This window comes from Glycine max, chromosome 17, assembly GCF_000004515.6.
Source record: "Glycine max cultivar Williams 82 chromosome 17, Glycine_max_v4.0, whole genome shotgun sequence".
NCBI lineage: Eukaryota > Viridiplantae > Streptophyta > Magnoliopsida > Fabales > Fabaceae > Glycine > Glycine max.
The window spans coordinates 19,558,871-19,575,080 of NC_038253.2; the positions used below are offsets into that span (position 1 = coordinate 19,558,871).

The 16,210-nt window shown below is 33.9% G+C and overlaps 1 pseudogene; it reads right to left on the reverse strand.

The window, feature by feature from the left end:
* Positions 1 to 11,587: 11,587 nt before the first annotated feature.
* Positions 11,588 to 16,210, reverse strand: LOC106796653 (5-methyltetrahydropteroyltriglutamate--homocysteine methyltransferase-like; annotated as a pseudogene).

Genomic DNA, 16,210 nt, shown 5'->3' on the forward strand with positions numbered 1-16,210 from the left:
ATTGGCTTTTCAGATTCTGACTTTGAAGGACGTAAGCTAGATAGGAAAAGCCCAAGTGGGACATGCCACCTCTTGAGGAGTTCACTTGTATCTTGGAATTGCAAGAAGAAATCTTGTGTGGCATTATCCACTACTGAAGTAGAATACATTGCAACTAGAAGTTGTTGTGCTCAAAGTCTTTGGATGAAACAACAACTTGAAGACTTTGTGGTAACTCTTGATCATATTCCTCAAAAATGTGATAACACTAGTGCTATAAATCTATCTAAGAATTCAATTATGCATTATAGAACCAAGCATATAAAAATTAGATATCATTTTCTAAGAGATCATGCATCTAAAGGTGATTATTGCATTGAATTTGCTGCTGATAGTGAACACCAAATAGTTGACATCTTTACAAAACCTCTTGCTAGAGATAGGTTCTTCTCTATTAGAAATGATCTAGGAATCCTAGATGGATCTAGCATTGAATGATGTTATGCTATGGTGTGTGCATCTTGATATGTGCTCTTTGAATCTGTCAATTCCTACCTTGATTCCCAATGTATGTCAATATGTTTAGAATTGTTTGAAACCTTTTTCTAATAAGACGCAAAATTACTTTGTTTTTTGTTTTCTTACTGTTTTAATCGATTATTGCTTCATATTAATTGATTACATGGTATGCTTTGGGTTTATATGCTATATGTTTTTGTTTTAATCGATTATGATCTTATTTTAATTGATTACATGCTTGTTTTATGGTTTTCTTTGTATTTTGTGTTCTATTTTAATCGATTACATTACATTTTAATCAATCACATGGCCTCAGGGGGAGTTTTTCTGTCATATTTAATCGATTACACTGCGTTTTAATTGATTACATGTATCGATTTTTTGGTTTGGGGGAGGGGGTAAATTGAGAGCTAATTTAATAGATTACTATGTAATTTTAATCGATTACTTGCATGTAATCTATGTTGTAATCCATTACACCTCTATGTCTTCACCTCATCAACCACCCAATCACAACATTTACTCTCACCACCTATCTTGGCCTATCAAAACACCCTTGTCTTTCTTTATAAGGAAACCTAAACCCAACTCTAAAAATCACTCCAACACCACTTCTCAGAATTTGCTACCCTTTGAACCCAAACCTCCTCTTCTTTCCAATCCTCTGCCTTCTCTTCAAAAATGGTTGGTAACCCATCAAGAGCTCAGAAAAGGGAAAAATCTTCAAAGAGAAAGCAAGGTGAATGCTCCTAAGCATCCATCAATCGCTTGGACACTTGGTTCGATGATGAAGGAAAGAAAAGTGATTACAAGTTGATCTATGTTGTCAAGAACGTGAGGGTTCCTAAATATTTAGACCTAGAGTGGTTCTCTTAGTAGGTTTTCAACTTTCTCAACCAACTAGAAGTTCAAGGGCTGACAAAGTTATTGCAAATGAAAGGGACTTTCTACCCAAAACTGGTCAAAGTTTTCTACACATGTGCTCGTGTTGACCTTGAAGGTAATCTTTTATCCATTGTAAATGGAGTAGACATGGTGATAGATGTTATTGTGTGGAAGGAAGTTGTTGGTCTTGACATGGGTGGAGTCAGAAAATATGATGAAACTGTAGATGGCTACAACATGATGCAAACCTACAGTGGAATGCTTCTTGATCCTACAAGGAGACTAAGAAATTGGCTTGGAGTTGGAGGGCTAACTACTGAAGACAGGATGATTGTCTACCTCATCACCTACATTCTCAAACCAAGGTCAAGCAATCATGCTCAAGTGACCGATGATGATCTCCAAATAGTCTATGGATTGAAATCTGAAATTCAGATGAATTGAGTTCTCCTAATTGAAGACATCATGCTTAAATATCGTCGCCTTGTGGATTATGAGTTTCCATATGTTGTGCTTGCCTCTAGATTCATTGATTAATTTTAGGTTGATGTTTCTAATGAGATTGTTGACTACACCAAAGCCTCTAGTGAGATAACTAAAAGGCATCTCAAGAAGCTTGGTATGAGGTATGCTAACCATGAATGGATAATGGTTGGAGAGCCCTACTGCAGGAAACGTTGATGAGATGGAAGAGGATGATGAAGTTGAAGCTCAACATGAGCTTGCACCTTAATGGAGTCCTTTTGAATCTCTTATGATTCAGAAGTTGGATGTCATGCTTCACCTCCATCAAGAGCACTCAGCCGAAGTACACAACTCCTTAATATCAATACTAGGCTGGAAAACATAAAAACTAGGCTCAGCCTTAGCAACCTTCCTAACCCTGATGAGGATGATGCTTAGATGTGTTGTGGTGCTTGTTTTCGCTTTTAGTTGTTTGACTTTCATTGCCTTTTGTTGTTAATCATGTTCTTCCAGTTGTTCTTTTTTTAGTGGATGTTCTATTTTTTATGATGGTTGTAATGACTTAAAGTATGAATGAAATGTCTATTGCTCTTTTCCTCGCTCACACCTTCTGTTGTTTGTTTTTACTCTATGTGGTTTGTGGCTTTTTGTCATTGTTATGCCAAAAAGGGGACAAATTGCATTGACATATGACATACATTCTTATTCATTCGACCACTCTACTATGGTGATGATATGACATGATTTGAAACTATTCTTGGCCATAGTGTTTAGTAAATTTCATGTGGTGTCTCAAGAGAAGTCTCTACTTTCTAGCCTCTCCAAATTCACTCAATGGCAAATAAAGTTTGGCATCATCAAATCCAAAAAAGGGGAGATTGTTACAGATAGGGGAGCAACATGAAGATCAAGACTAAGAAGATTTTGGGCTTTTACATGCCTAACTCCTTATTAAGTGGCATTTGTATTGCTTGTTGCTTATTATCCTTAGTCTATTTGTGTGTACATCATGCATCACAATATTGAAGTAAGAAGATAGTTTTTAAGATAAGAAACATCTTCAGTGCTATATAACTCACTGGTTCAATCGATTATCATTGTGTGTAATCGATTATACATGTCTTTGAGAACTTGCAAATAGTTCATAGCTCTGGTTTGATCGATTACCATATATTCATAATCAATTACACTGTTCTTTTTTACCATGTCTTTTTTTCTTGGGTCTTTAGTTTAATCAATTACGAGGATATAGTAATCGATTATATCATTCTTTAAAGTGTTCCCAGAAGTGATCAAGAACACTTTACTCGATTAAATCAAGATTGTAATCGATTATATTGTTCTTTAATGTTTTCCAAGATCGGGGAAGAACACTTTAATTGATTAAATGGAAAATATAATCGATTACTTTCATGAGATAATTGATTACACGTAGTTATAACTGTTTCACTTTCAAAAATATTTTTGAATGAACTTTTACAACTCACAAACTTCAGTTTTCATTTTTTGGAGCTTTCAAAAGGAAAGTGAGTTGTAGATACACTTGAGATCAAGAGAGGTGCATTCAATCAAGTCTTTTATTCTTGCATTCAAACGTAAAAGTTGTATCTCTACTTGACTATGCTTTGTATGTTCTTTTTACACATTGTTATTGGATGTGCAAGAGTTTTACTGCATGCTAGAATAGCTGTTTCTAATTTAAAGCTAAGAGTAGGTTTCTCTTAGGCTTAGATTCACTAAGGATCCTAGGGTTGGGTGCCTAAGTTTCATTTTCTAGGTAGAATTTGAAATTGATTGTGATTGCTTGTAAAAACTCACATTGCATAGTGTAAAAACTATCTTTGCAAAAACCTATTATTAATGTTTGGATGCTCTTGATAAGAACATTCATTTTACATCTATGATAAACTTGTTTTGTAAATCTCTCTATCTTTCGAAAAAGCTTTAAGATTTATCTAATACATTATCCAACCCCTATTATAATGTGATATTTGTTATTTCAATTGGTATCAAAGCTCGACTTCTTGGGTTGAGCTCCTGATAGAGCACAAGAAGAAAGATGGAAGACGAAGGACAAGTTGTGAACATGCCACCATTCTTGAAGGGTGTAAGATATGACTATTGGAAACAAAGAATGGTTGCATTCTTTGAGTCCTGCCTTATTAACCTGTTGTCCTTACTCAACCAATACACGTTTACAAATGGATTGATTTAGATTGTGTTTTAATTTTTTTCTTGAAAAATCGACCCAAAATAATCCGTTAAAATTTTATTGGATTGGTTCAGAAGTTTGGCCAAACCAACCAACTTGCTTACACCCTTAATTTGTAGGAACTAAAACTAAATTACAAGAAAAAAAAGAATTGCAGAAAAATATATTTAAGCTAATAATATTTAATGGTTTTACTACGTTAGTATCTATAATTAAACCAACCCATATACAAAGAAAGCTACTGAATATAAGTTATCAATTTTTGTTGAAGTTTTGATAGGTAGATCTTGTTATTATTTTTTTTTTTACAAATGCTTATTGTTGGACAAGTGGTCTCAATAACTTAAGAGGGGGGGGGTGAATTAAGCTTTAAAATTTTTCAACTAACAAATTTTAATCCCCTATTTAAATGATATATGACAGATTTAAAATGCAGAAGAAGCAACAATCAATTTAATCGATGTTCTTTAAACCTATAAGGCAAAATTGATTGCAAACTCGATTTATATTGGTTCGGCCACTTCCCGTGCCTACGTCCAGTCCTCAAACAACCCACTTGAGATTTCCACTATCCTTATAAAACTCTTTTACAACTTCTAAACCACCTAGGGATCCCTCTCCCTTGTGTTCAGGATTCTCATAATTCAATGAGACAAACAGTCTCTTTATCACAACAATTCTTTTTTAGAAAGTACAGATGTTTTTCTTTCTTTTAGAGAAGATGATACATGTTGAAGTTCTTAGAAGAATACTCAAATGATTTACAAGTGTTTGGCCAATGATTTGTTTTTGAGAGAATAAAAAAATAAGGTTCTGAAAAACTCTGAAGATTTTCGTAGACAAGTCACATATTTATAGGCCCCTGGTGGCTTTTCAAAAACTCATGAAGGGATGTGACTTTTCAGAGCAATTTTTTAAAATTTCCTCACTGGTAATCGATTACAGATATTTGGTAATCGATTACACAATTATGTAATGAGGGATCATGCCTTTTCAATTTGAATTTAGGGAGTTCCATTACTGGTAATCGATTACATACAAACAGTAATCGATTACAACTTTCAACTTTCAAATTTCAAATTTCAAACTTCCTAAAAAGCTTTTTAAAACAATTTTGCTTCTGGTAATCAATTACCAGGAGCTGGTAATCGATTACCAGAGAAAAAAATGCCTTTTTCAGAAATGTTAAAATATTTTTAAACTTTTTCTAATTAATTTAAAAATTATGTTTTGAGGCCAAACCTTTTCAATCATTATGAGATTCTTTTAACAAAAATAGACTAAGGCGTATCTTTTCTCTTGATCTTGATTTGGACTTGAAGTAAACTTGTGTTGCTTCTATCTTTAGCATCATCAAAACCTTCATACACATATATTCACACTTATGGATCTAGTTAGATTTTTCCACACAAAGGTATAAGCTTCTTCTTTGTTTTTCTTATACGCTCTTTGACCACAGGCCCATGGTCATCATCCTCTATTACCTTCCCTTTGGGTGGCCTTTGCAATGCATTTCGCCCTTTTGTATTCCTTTATCCTCTCCCTATTCTTCTTATAGGGCTTACTATAAATCTCTCATCATTTAAAAGAAAAGGTCAACGATTAAAGTTAAAAACATTTGACAAATATTTATTAATATTTCTATTAAAAAAAGTAAATATAATTACAAATATGAAAAAAAATACCACATCAATATCACGTCATAAAAAATATAAAGTCAACAATAATGTCACATCCATAATGACAAGTTATCATGATGTCAAAAAGATTAAAAGCAAAAAAAAAAAATACAAAGACAAAAAAAACTTATGGAGATTAAAAAAATGAACTTATAAGGAATAAAAATGAACTAAAAGAGAAAAAGTGACATATATGCAGACACAAACAAATATTTATGTGTTAAATATAATGTATACCTTTAATTTAAAATTAATAAATTAATATAAAATATTGCTATTATATTTTACATTAGTTGTTTTTAATAGGACAACTTCCTCTTTTTCAAATATTTATTTGTTAATCTTTATCTAATGTCAAATTTCTTATAGATATTTATGTGTTGATTCATCATATGTTATTTAAAATAATTTTGGACAATAAGATATTAATGTGTTTATTATTTTGACTTGTATGTATACTCAAATTATTGAGATGTTTCCCACAAAACATCTTTATGTTCCTAACCACTAATTGATATATATATATATATATATATATATATATATATATATATATATATATATATATATATATATATATATATATATATATATATATATATATATATATATATATATATGCTCCATTTACAAGGAGCTATTACAATCACATGTATTGGATAGCATTGTAGACATGGTATAACTAAAATTGTTATCATCTACTTTTGTCATGCTTCTTCTCATTCCAAGTTCCTTAATCCATTCCTGTTGGAGGAATTTTTCTCTTATCTTTAGGTATGCATAATGTGACATCCTCTACCCCGATATACATATGAATAAATAAAAAATATAAAAATATAGATAAAAAAATTTGCCTGGGTAAAAAGTTCACATTCACTTCACTATTACCAAATAAAACTTATTAAAAGCATAGAGACCACGATGAGTTCTAGGTAGTCCTTGGAGCATCCTTAAACTTTGCATGGATCAAAAGGTAAAGAGAAGTAAGATCTATCTCACTAATTATATGACTATCATCACTAATCAAGTACGTGACATGTCGTCTATCACAGGATTCAATGGCACAAAAATATTCCTAACTACGAACGTAATAGATAGATAGATACACACCAAAAGACAATAACATAGCAAAGGTTATACACAAATATGGACCAAACAAAAGATAAAAGAGAAAAGGGAACATAAATAAAGAAGAAGTCACGATAAAATTGCACACTAATCAAATGGCTTAACTCTCTAGCACGTCCCCAGTGGAGTTGCCATCTGTCACAACTTACCCTACAATGGGCGTGCGAGCGAAAAGCAAAAGTGCGTCTTCCAAAATGAGAACACGTGGGAGTCATCACCAATGTTTATTTAAGGAAAATTTTAGAAAAAACCAAAAGAGGTCTTTGAATTTTGAAAATAAGGCTTTGGGAGTTGTTTACGCATAGGGAAGGTATTAGTACCCCACGCACCCGTCACAAGGGACAATAGCCTTTAATCGAGTGTGCAAAACGTGACTTCAAAATTATGTATTTTCCCTTTTTATTATTATTATTATTTTTATTTTCTTTGAGTCGACAAGGGTGTTGCCCTTGCTCCTATGTATCCCTAAGTACGATGAGGAAATCAGACTTACGTAGTTCTTTAAAGTGAGAAAGTTTGTGTGTTGAGTTGGTTTTATGCTTTTGAAAGATTCATTTTAATTACAAACAAAAAGGTTGTTAAGGTGTTGAACCTTGAAACGATCTCAAGTGATATTGGATGGAGAAAAGTTAGTTATGAGTTGGTTTTTTTTTTATTTTGGTTTTTTGTTTATTAGCTTTCAATCTTTTTAAGACAACAAATTTTTTACGGCACTAGTGATCGGTTAGGATTAAACTTTGCAAAATAAAATGAGATTACTGATGATCGATGGAGAAGATGAATATGAACATAATAACAGAGGGGACCCCTAAGGGTACATAGATTACATTCAACTCTTAAAAACAAAACTAACCAATTGTTGCACGAGGAACACAAAACAAGAGAACGATGTAGGGAATGATCATGGTCGCGATTCAGTGGTGCCTCAGCTTCGTTTCTTCTTCTTCTTTCTCTCTTTCTCTTTCTTTTTCCTTCTTTTCTCTCAATTCTCTCCACTCCTAAACCTTGGAACCCCTTAAAACCCCCTAGTATGGCTATTTATAGGGAAAAAGCCATTTTGGGCGGTTGAAGCTCGCCCAGGCGAGCTGATGCTTAGCTTTGAAGGAATGAGCTTGCCCAGGTGAGCTGGTTGCTTAGACATGAAGCTATTTCATGGCCCAGGCGAGCTAGATGCTAGCCTGGGACATCTAGGGTCTAGAAAAATAAAAAAAAGACCCTTTTGCTCCCTTCCTTGGTATCTTTTTGTTTTCTTGATCAAAACAGTGAGTGATTCCTTGCTTCGCACTGTAATTGGCGCCCAATATCATAATCCGACTAGCAAGAATCAAAATATCATTTAGCGATAGTCTCCGAACGAAATTAGGATATGACAATTGGGGTTTATTCATTTTGAATAAGTAAAATATTTGCTTTGAGTAATTTGGGAAAAGCATGAAAAATAAATAAGTTTTACTTAATAATTGTTAAGTACGTATTGACATTGAAAATTTATGGAGAGAACTGCAAAATTTAAAAAGTCAAAGATACACTCATTTTGGTCAAAGTCAATGGAAAATATTTTGATCAACTCATTAATAACATTGTGGTAAATATGTAGAACTTTTGACTAAAATGAAAACTTATATTTTTAATGGTCCAAATAGCTTACAAATAAGTTTATAATAATTTTAAAATGATGTGATTAAAGACCTAATGAAATAAAGAAAATTTTAAGATAACTAAAATTGTTCGATCTGTATGAAATGGACCCAAAGATCCATTAATCATACGCATTTATGGTTTCAGCCACAATTATAAAATAAACATTGAGAGGCTTCATGCCCCTTACTATCGTTGGTTTTGAGGAAGAGTGGGAGAGTGAATTCTTTTGCTGCCTTTGTGTGTTGGAGAGCTTGGGTCTTGGGGTTTTGAAGCTTGGATGCCAATTCTTGCTTAGTTTTGGGTAAGTAAACTCATTATCCTCATCTTCTTCCTTTGCTCTTCATCTTCAAAGCTCAAGAAGCTCACTTCTTTAATTTTTTTTTATAACAATTGCTCCTGGGTATTCTTTGTGACCACCACTATTACAATAAAGCATTTTCAAGTCAGTTATTTGGTCCATTCCACGATGGTTTTTGAACCGACTTAAAATCTTAGAATATTTTTTTTATTTTAAAAATGTAAAAAGAAATTGAGGATTTGAAGATGGTTTTGTAAATAACTATTTTAGAAAGTCATTTTCTAAGACAGTTCTTCAAAAAAACAATTTTAGAAAGTGCACCCAAGTGCTCTTTCTCACTCCCAACTCCATTTTTTAACTTGTAGCTCCTAGGTATGGAGGGGTTTTCCTCTTTTCATCTATGCCATGTTGCTTTCTTCTTATTCTAGTGATGTTGGGGACTCGTTTGGGTCATGGGTATCTTGAAAATGCTATAAATCTTGAAAAATACTTGTTTATTATGTTAGGGCTGCATATGGTTTGTATTTTTATAAATATTATTGTGCACGATTTCTAGTTTTTGAGATGACTCCCTGCTGTTTTGGGGCCTCTAGAGTCACTAGGAATTTTTTAAAAATTGTTTTGACCACTATTTTTTTAATGGAATTGTTGAATCCGTCAAGTGTATTATTTTTCTTTCTATAAAAATTATGGACCACAGATTTTGAAAACCGGGGCCATAAAATTGTTTGATAAATCAATGGGACTAAATATGTTTTTTGGTTAATCCTAACTAGTTTGCAAAATATTCTTAAATATTTACTTTCTTAAAAACCACATTTTGTCTGTCGCAACCTATCCTTCGGCGGGAGGGCGAGTTGAAAAAAAAATGGTGCGTCTTGTCGTGAAGAAAACGCGTGGAGTCGCCACCAATGTTTATTCGAGGAAAACGTTACAAAAACCAAAAAGGGTCTGCATATTTTGAAAATGAGGGTTCGGGAGTTGTTTACGCATGGGAAAGGTATTAGCACCCCACACACCCGTCACAAGGGACGGTAGCCTCTAATCGAGTGTGCAAATCATGAATTCAAAATTGTGTACTTTTCCCTTTTCATATTTTTTTTTATGTTTTTCCCTTTTTATGTTTTTTACTTTTTGGGGTCGACAAGGGTATTGCCCTCGCTCCTACGTATCCCCAGGTCCGATGAGGAACTCAGAACTACGTAGTTCTTTAAGTCTGAATGTTTGTGTGCTACATTGATTTTATGTTTTTTGAAGGACTGATTTTAATTGCGAATAAAATTCGTTTAAGGCATTGGACCTTGAAACGATGTTTTAAACTTTGAAAAGTGGGGAGAGTCGTTAAGGCATTAGACCTTGAAACGATCTTTTGATTTTTTTGAAAAAAGGAGAGAATCTTTAAGGCGTTGGACCTTGAAACGATCTCTTGATTTTCTTTTGATGAAATAAGTTGGTTTTATTTTGATTTTGCTTATTAACCTTCAATCCTTTTTTAAAGATAACTTGCGGTACTAACGATCGGTTAAAACTTACTTGACAGAAGAAAAGCGATCACCGATGATAGGAGAAGGAGATGAAGATGCACAAAACAATAGAGAGGACCCCTAAGGGTCTATGAATCATGTTCAAATCCTTAAAACATGCACTAACCGAATGAAGAACGAAGAACGATGTAGAAATCGATTGCAGTCGCGATTCGGCGGCGATTTAGCTTCTTTTTCTCTTCTTCCTTCTTCTTTTCTCTTCTTTTTCTCAATGCTGGAACTTTGGACCTCTAAACCTCTCTCTCAAACCCTCTTCACGCATATTTATAGCAAAACAAGCCGCTTAGGATCATGACAGCTCGCCCCAGCAAGCTGCTTACTTCATTCTAAAGCAACCTTGCTCGCCTAGGCAAGCTGTTTACTTCACCATGAAGTTATCTTGGTGGCCCAGGCGAGCCAAAGGCTAGTCTGGGCGAGCCAGGGGTCTAAAAAAGCCTTGAAATGACCCTTTTGCCCTTCCCTTCAGGTATTTTCATGTTTTTTTCTGAAACGCCAAAAAACCTTTCGTATTGCGCGGCAACTAGCGTCAAGCAGCTCAATTCGACTAGCAAGGATGAAAATTTTAGCAAATGACCGTCCCCGGACGAAATTAGGGTATTACATTGTCCAATCAAGAAAATAAATATGAAAACATTATTTTCTTGAGAATTATGAATTCACAAAATATATGATGCGTATTTGACCATTTGGAGTGCCTTGTAATTTTCCCAAAGTTTTAAAATGTGGTTTTGCATTTATTTTTTTTTCTTGTGGAAACTCTATTTTTTAAAAAACAAAGGCATTTAATTATAAACAATGTGTTGCTTTTCAATTTATTAAATTTTGAAAACTATATGTGATATATGACATGTTGAGCTTGCTCTCTGAATTTTTTTTATTAAAAAATGTAGGTTTAAAATTTTAAAAATTCCAAAACAGTGAATTTAGAATGTGTCTAACAACTGTGTTTAATTTAAGATAAATGTTTTTTTGTTGAATTTTGATGGTGTTAATTTTTGTGATAGAATCTACATGTTGAGGAGTTCATTTCTAATGTTAGATAATGTTTTAAATGAATTTGTGGCATGAGTAATGTGGAAAATTAATTAATATAATTGTTTTTTTAAAAACAATTAATATAATTTCTTTATGAGAGATATTTTGCTAGTTTGGACTTGTGATTTAGTGTACCTTAAAAGGGAGACCTCTGCACTTCAATTTGATTATTGGATAATTGTGTTTGGGATTTTATTATTTCTTATCTTAACTGGAGGTCAAGAGAAATGTGAGTGTGAATGGTGATCACATCAGCATCAACATCCATGTCTATGATTGGGTGAATGATGTCATTGAAGTTGGAGTAGCACATGTGAGTGTGAATCTGTGAAACATCACGATATATTAATATTTATATTAATATTAATATATAAGTTTGAGTAATCATTAATAAAGATTGAAACATGAGAAGTGAAGCTGAACCTGAGTAGTGTCCTCCACACCATAGTTGGTAAATCCTAAATGAGTGAATAGCCCAGTTTAGATAGAAAGCCTCCTTAGACTCTCTCTAAGGTAAACCTTCTCTTAGAGTAGCCTTATCAATTTGGATGACAGTAATACTAGCTTTCTCAAGATCCTCCACCTCATCCTTGTAGCATGTTTCAAATCTAATAACAAATATCCAGCAAAACAATCATTTAAACTAGCATGGTAACTGATTGAGGCCGTACCCGAATCAAATAAATATTAAAATGTAGTAACTAGGAAGTGATCCTAGGTCGTTTCCCAACGAGCAATGATACACCAAATGTTCATAACAGATAGTAGGAAAGAGTAACAAATTGGGGGGGGGGGGGTTGTTTGCTTTTGTAAATTAAACAGCGAGTAAAATTGAATTAGAAATTATCAGAATTAAAATACATTGCTTCCCCTTGATTCACAAGCAAGTCTCTTATCCTAGGTTACGAGAGTTTATCCTTTATCAGTTCAACCACTTAATCCAACCCTAAATTAAATTAGTAAGCGAAATTTAACATAAGGCATTCATTATGTGATTAAGCGACACATACACCAATTACTTATTGTCGCAACCTACCCTTCGGCGGGAGGGCGACGCGTGACTCGCGGGTGCGTGTTCCAAGAAAGGAATACGCGCGGAGTCGCCACCAACGTTTATTTGAGGAAAATGTCAGAAAAACCGGAAAAGACGTGATCTACGAACTTAAGTGAAAGGTTCGGGAGTTGTATTTACGCACGTGGAAGGTATTAGTACCCCACGCATCCGTCACAAGAGATGACAGCCTTTAATCAAATGTGCAAATATGACTTCAACTTATATTTTTCCCTTTTTACGTTCTTATGTCTTTTTTATGCCTTTTTATGTTTTTTATTTTTTTGTGGTCGACAAGGGTGTTTCCCTTTGCTCCTATGTATTCCTCAATTGTGATGAGAAAATCAGACCTACGTAGTTCTTTGTGAACAAAGCGTTTTGGTTAAGTTATTTTTTATCCTTTTTTGCAAGATATGTTTTTTTTTAATGAAAGGTCATTTAAGGCGTTGGACCATTAGACAATCTTTCGATTCTTTTGAAAAGTAAGAAAACATTAAGGCATTGGACCATTAATGATTTCTTTATTTTTGAAAGAGGTAACAAAGTTACATATTGATTTTAGGCTTTTTAGAAATCTACACTTAACCAATAAAAGCGGAAAAGACCATTTCAAGGCGTTGGACCTTTAAAAATGGCTTTTTTAGGCGATGACAAAAGTATGGTTTATGAATTGATTTTAGCCTTAGTTTCACTTTGGTTATTAGTCGATTCGATTAAGAAAGAGAAATCCCAAAGAAAAAACGTTTGATTGATTTTTCTTATTTTACTAAAAGATAATTTTGATTATTATATTATTATTTTTACCTCTTTTTGGTTTCCAACGTGGTTACGGCATGACCGAACGGTCGGATTTCATTTTAACAGAAATTAACGGATGTTACAATTCAAATGATCGGTGGAAATTTATTTTATTTTTGATTAGGGGAGAAAATGACTTAAGTAAATGACTAAAGCACGTCAAAAGGGGGTACGGAAAGTAAATAAAATGAAAATAAAAGCACGTGAAAACAAATGAGGACCACTAAGGGTACATAGAATGAATTGAAAAGTTCGATTTCGGGAACTTACCGGTTGAAAACTGAAGAACAACAAAGAACGAACGAAGAATGGTTGAAAATCTTCGCGAAATCACCCATGGAAACGTTACGGAAGTGCCTCGGTTTGGATTTTCTTCATGGAAATAATTTTTCTCACTAATTTCAAGTGATCTCGAAATACCAGAAGGGCTGAACATTTTTGTTCTTCCCTCCTTCCCCTATTTATAGGAAAAGGAAGGAGATGTTTGCCACCTAGCTTGCCCAAGCGAGCTAGGTTGCTTCCTCCAGAAGCAACCTCCTTCTGGAGGAACATCCTGGAAGGCCCAAGTGGGCCTGATTGCTATTTGAACCCCCATTTTTACTAAATACACCCCAACCTTTTTTTGGTGATTCTTTTTCCGTAAAGTTACGGAAACTTACGAATTTCATAACGATACTTGTTTTCTTTCCGTAATGTTGCGGAACCTTACGAATTACGTAATCATCCCTTTTTTGCCTTCTAGAACGTTACGGAACTTGACGGATTGCGCACTAACACTTCCTTTTAATTTCCGGCATGTCACGGAACTTCACGGATTGTGCTACGACGCTTTTCTTTTGGCTTCCGGCATGTCTCGGAACTTCACAAATTGCCTAACGATGGGTGCCAAAAACCTCGAAGTGGTCAAACGAGGGTCGCATCCCAACAACGGATGGTCCCCGGACGAAATTAGGGTATGACACTCATAAACGATCATTAAGCATGAACGTAAATTAAGCGCAGAGACAATTAATCAAGCACTAAGCATGCATGAATTAATAGCAATAAATTCAGAGTAATTAGTGAAGAGGAAAAACTAAATAGAATTTAACAGTAATAATAGAACCTCAAAGAGAATTGTGCTTGATCCTCAAGAGAAAACAACGCTGGAGACTTAGTCTTCTATTAATCAAATAGAGAATGAAATTTTATTGATAAAACTAAAAGTCTGAACTGGAATTGTAAAAAACGAAAATAAAAGAGAAAGAGAAGAGAGACTAAAACTAAAAATGAAAAATAGAAGAGAGAGAGGAGAGAGAGAGCTAAACTAGAACCTTGGTGCTGCTATATAGTTTTTCAGCCCCAAAGCTTACAAATCTGTTTTAAATCCAAGCCCATAAGTAAAATCAAATCAAATCTAGATAAGATAAGATAAGATCTAGATGAAATAATATCTAGATGAGATCAAATCTAAATAATATCTAGATAAGATAAGATAAGATAAGATCTAATTTTGTAGAATAAATTAGTCTGCCCTCTTCAAGTTCAAGCCCAATTCTAGATTCAAGCCTAATGCTTTATTAATTCCTGAAATTAGATTAAAAACATCAAATTAGCTGAATGGGCCCAAATAATAAAACTGCCTAATTAATTTGACAATTAAGACTAATCAGTACTTAAAATGGTGTAAAAAGGGTTAAGAAATAGGAGAAAATAATGGCACATCAGTAACCTTAAAGGATTATTTTCATACCTTGGTTGGTCATCTCTAACAAAGGACCAATTCAAAATAGTAACAAGGCCAATAAGCATTCCCTTCATTGGTCGTTTGGTCAATCTTTGAGCAGTTGAAGACCAGAAAACTATCATGGGTTTGGGATAGCTCACATCACCATACATGATGGGAGGTTTGACACAACAAGGGCTCGAATGATTGCACTTAGATGAGTGTTTTGTATGCTTCAGCAAGGACATGAGCAAAGTATGTCTAAATTAAAAAATTCAAACCAGATAAACTTGACTCTAGCGCTGTATAGGCATGAGTAAATGCTTGTAACTGGTGGGCATTGAGATCCTTCACAAGGTTAGGTTCATCAAATTGGATCCAAGTAGCACCAGCTGCCTTTAGTTCAGCCATAACTTCCCTACATTAAATAAAAAGTATGATTGAAGCAACTTTAATATATGATTCAAGAACATATCACTACTTTAAGACCATACCTATAGACAAGAAGGATCTTGTCAATTAGGGAAAATGACTTCTCAACACCCTTAGCAGGTTTTCTCAGCAACAAGTAATAAATAGATCAAATGTATGATAGTTGTGCTAAAGCTATCTTTGAACTTACAACTTTAGCCTCTTTGTATTCATCCACAACCTTGTGTGATGCATACGAGAACTTAACATCTGAACCTAATTCAGGAACAATGTAACGACTGCATCATAAGGGATTATAAGTTTGTCAGAACTGACAAATAACAAACCATTTGACATATTCAATTTTTCATTTTTATATTTAATTTAAATACACTAAACATTTCAAAGTCCCTTGTCCCCATTAAAAAAATCTCTATTCATATACTAACCTTTTCATTTTAATCATGTTTTTAAAACTCTAAAATTTAGAAATGGGTGATGATTCACTTACTAGTTTGTGTCAAAACATTTGGTCTTTTCCATAGCTGGTACATATGCATTCCTTCTTGCCATCAAGAAGTAAACATCAAACCCAATCTCCCCACAATTCCAATTATATCTAGGTGGAACTGCCCCAAGCATGGTTGTTGTGTCCAGTACTTGATCGTAGTATGAGAAAGCATTGCTAGGAATATACTTTATTCCAGCATCATCCATCTGCTTCTAAAGGGCTAACCTAAGGTTAGCAACACCTTCTACAGATCATCAACATTACTCTTTCCATCCCAAAAAGATTCCAAAGCGGACTTAAGTTCTCTCTTGGGTCCTATGTGTGGATAACCAACAATATGAGATGCCAT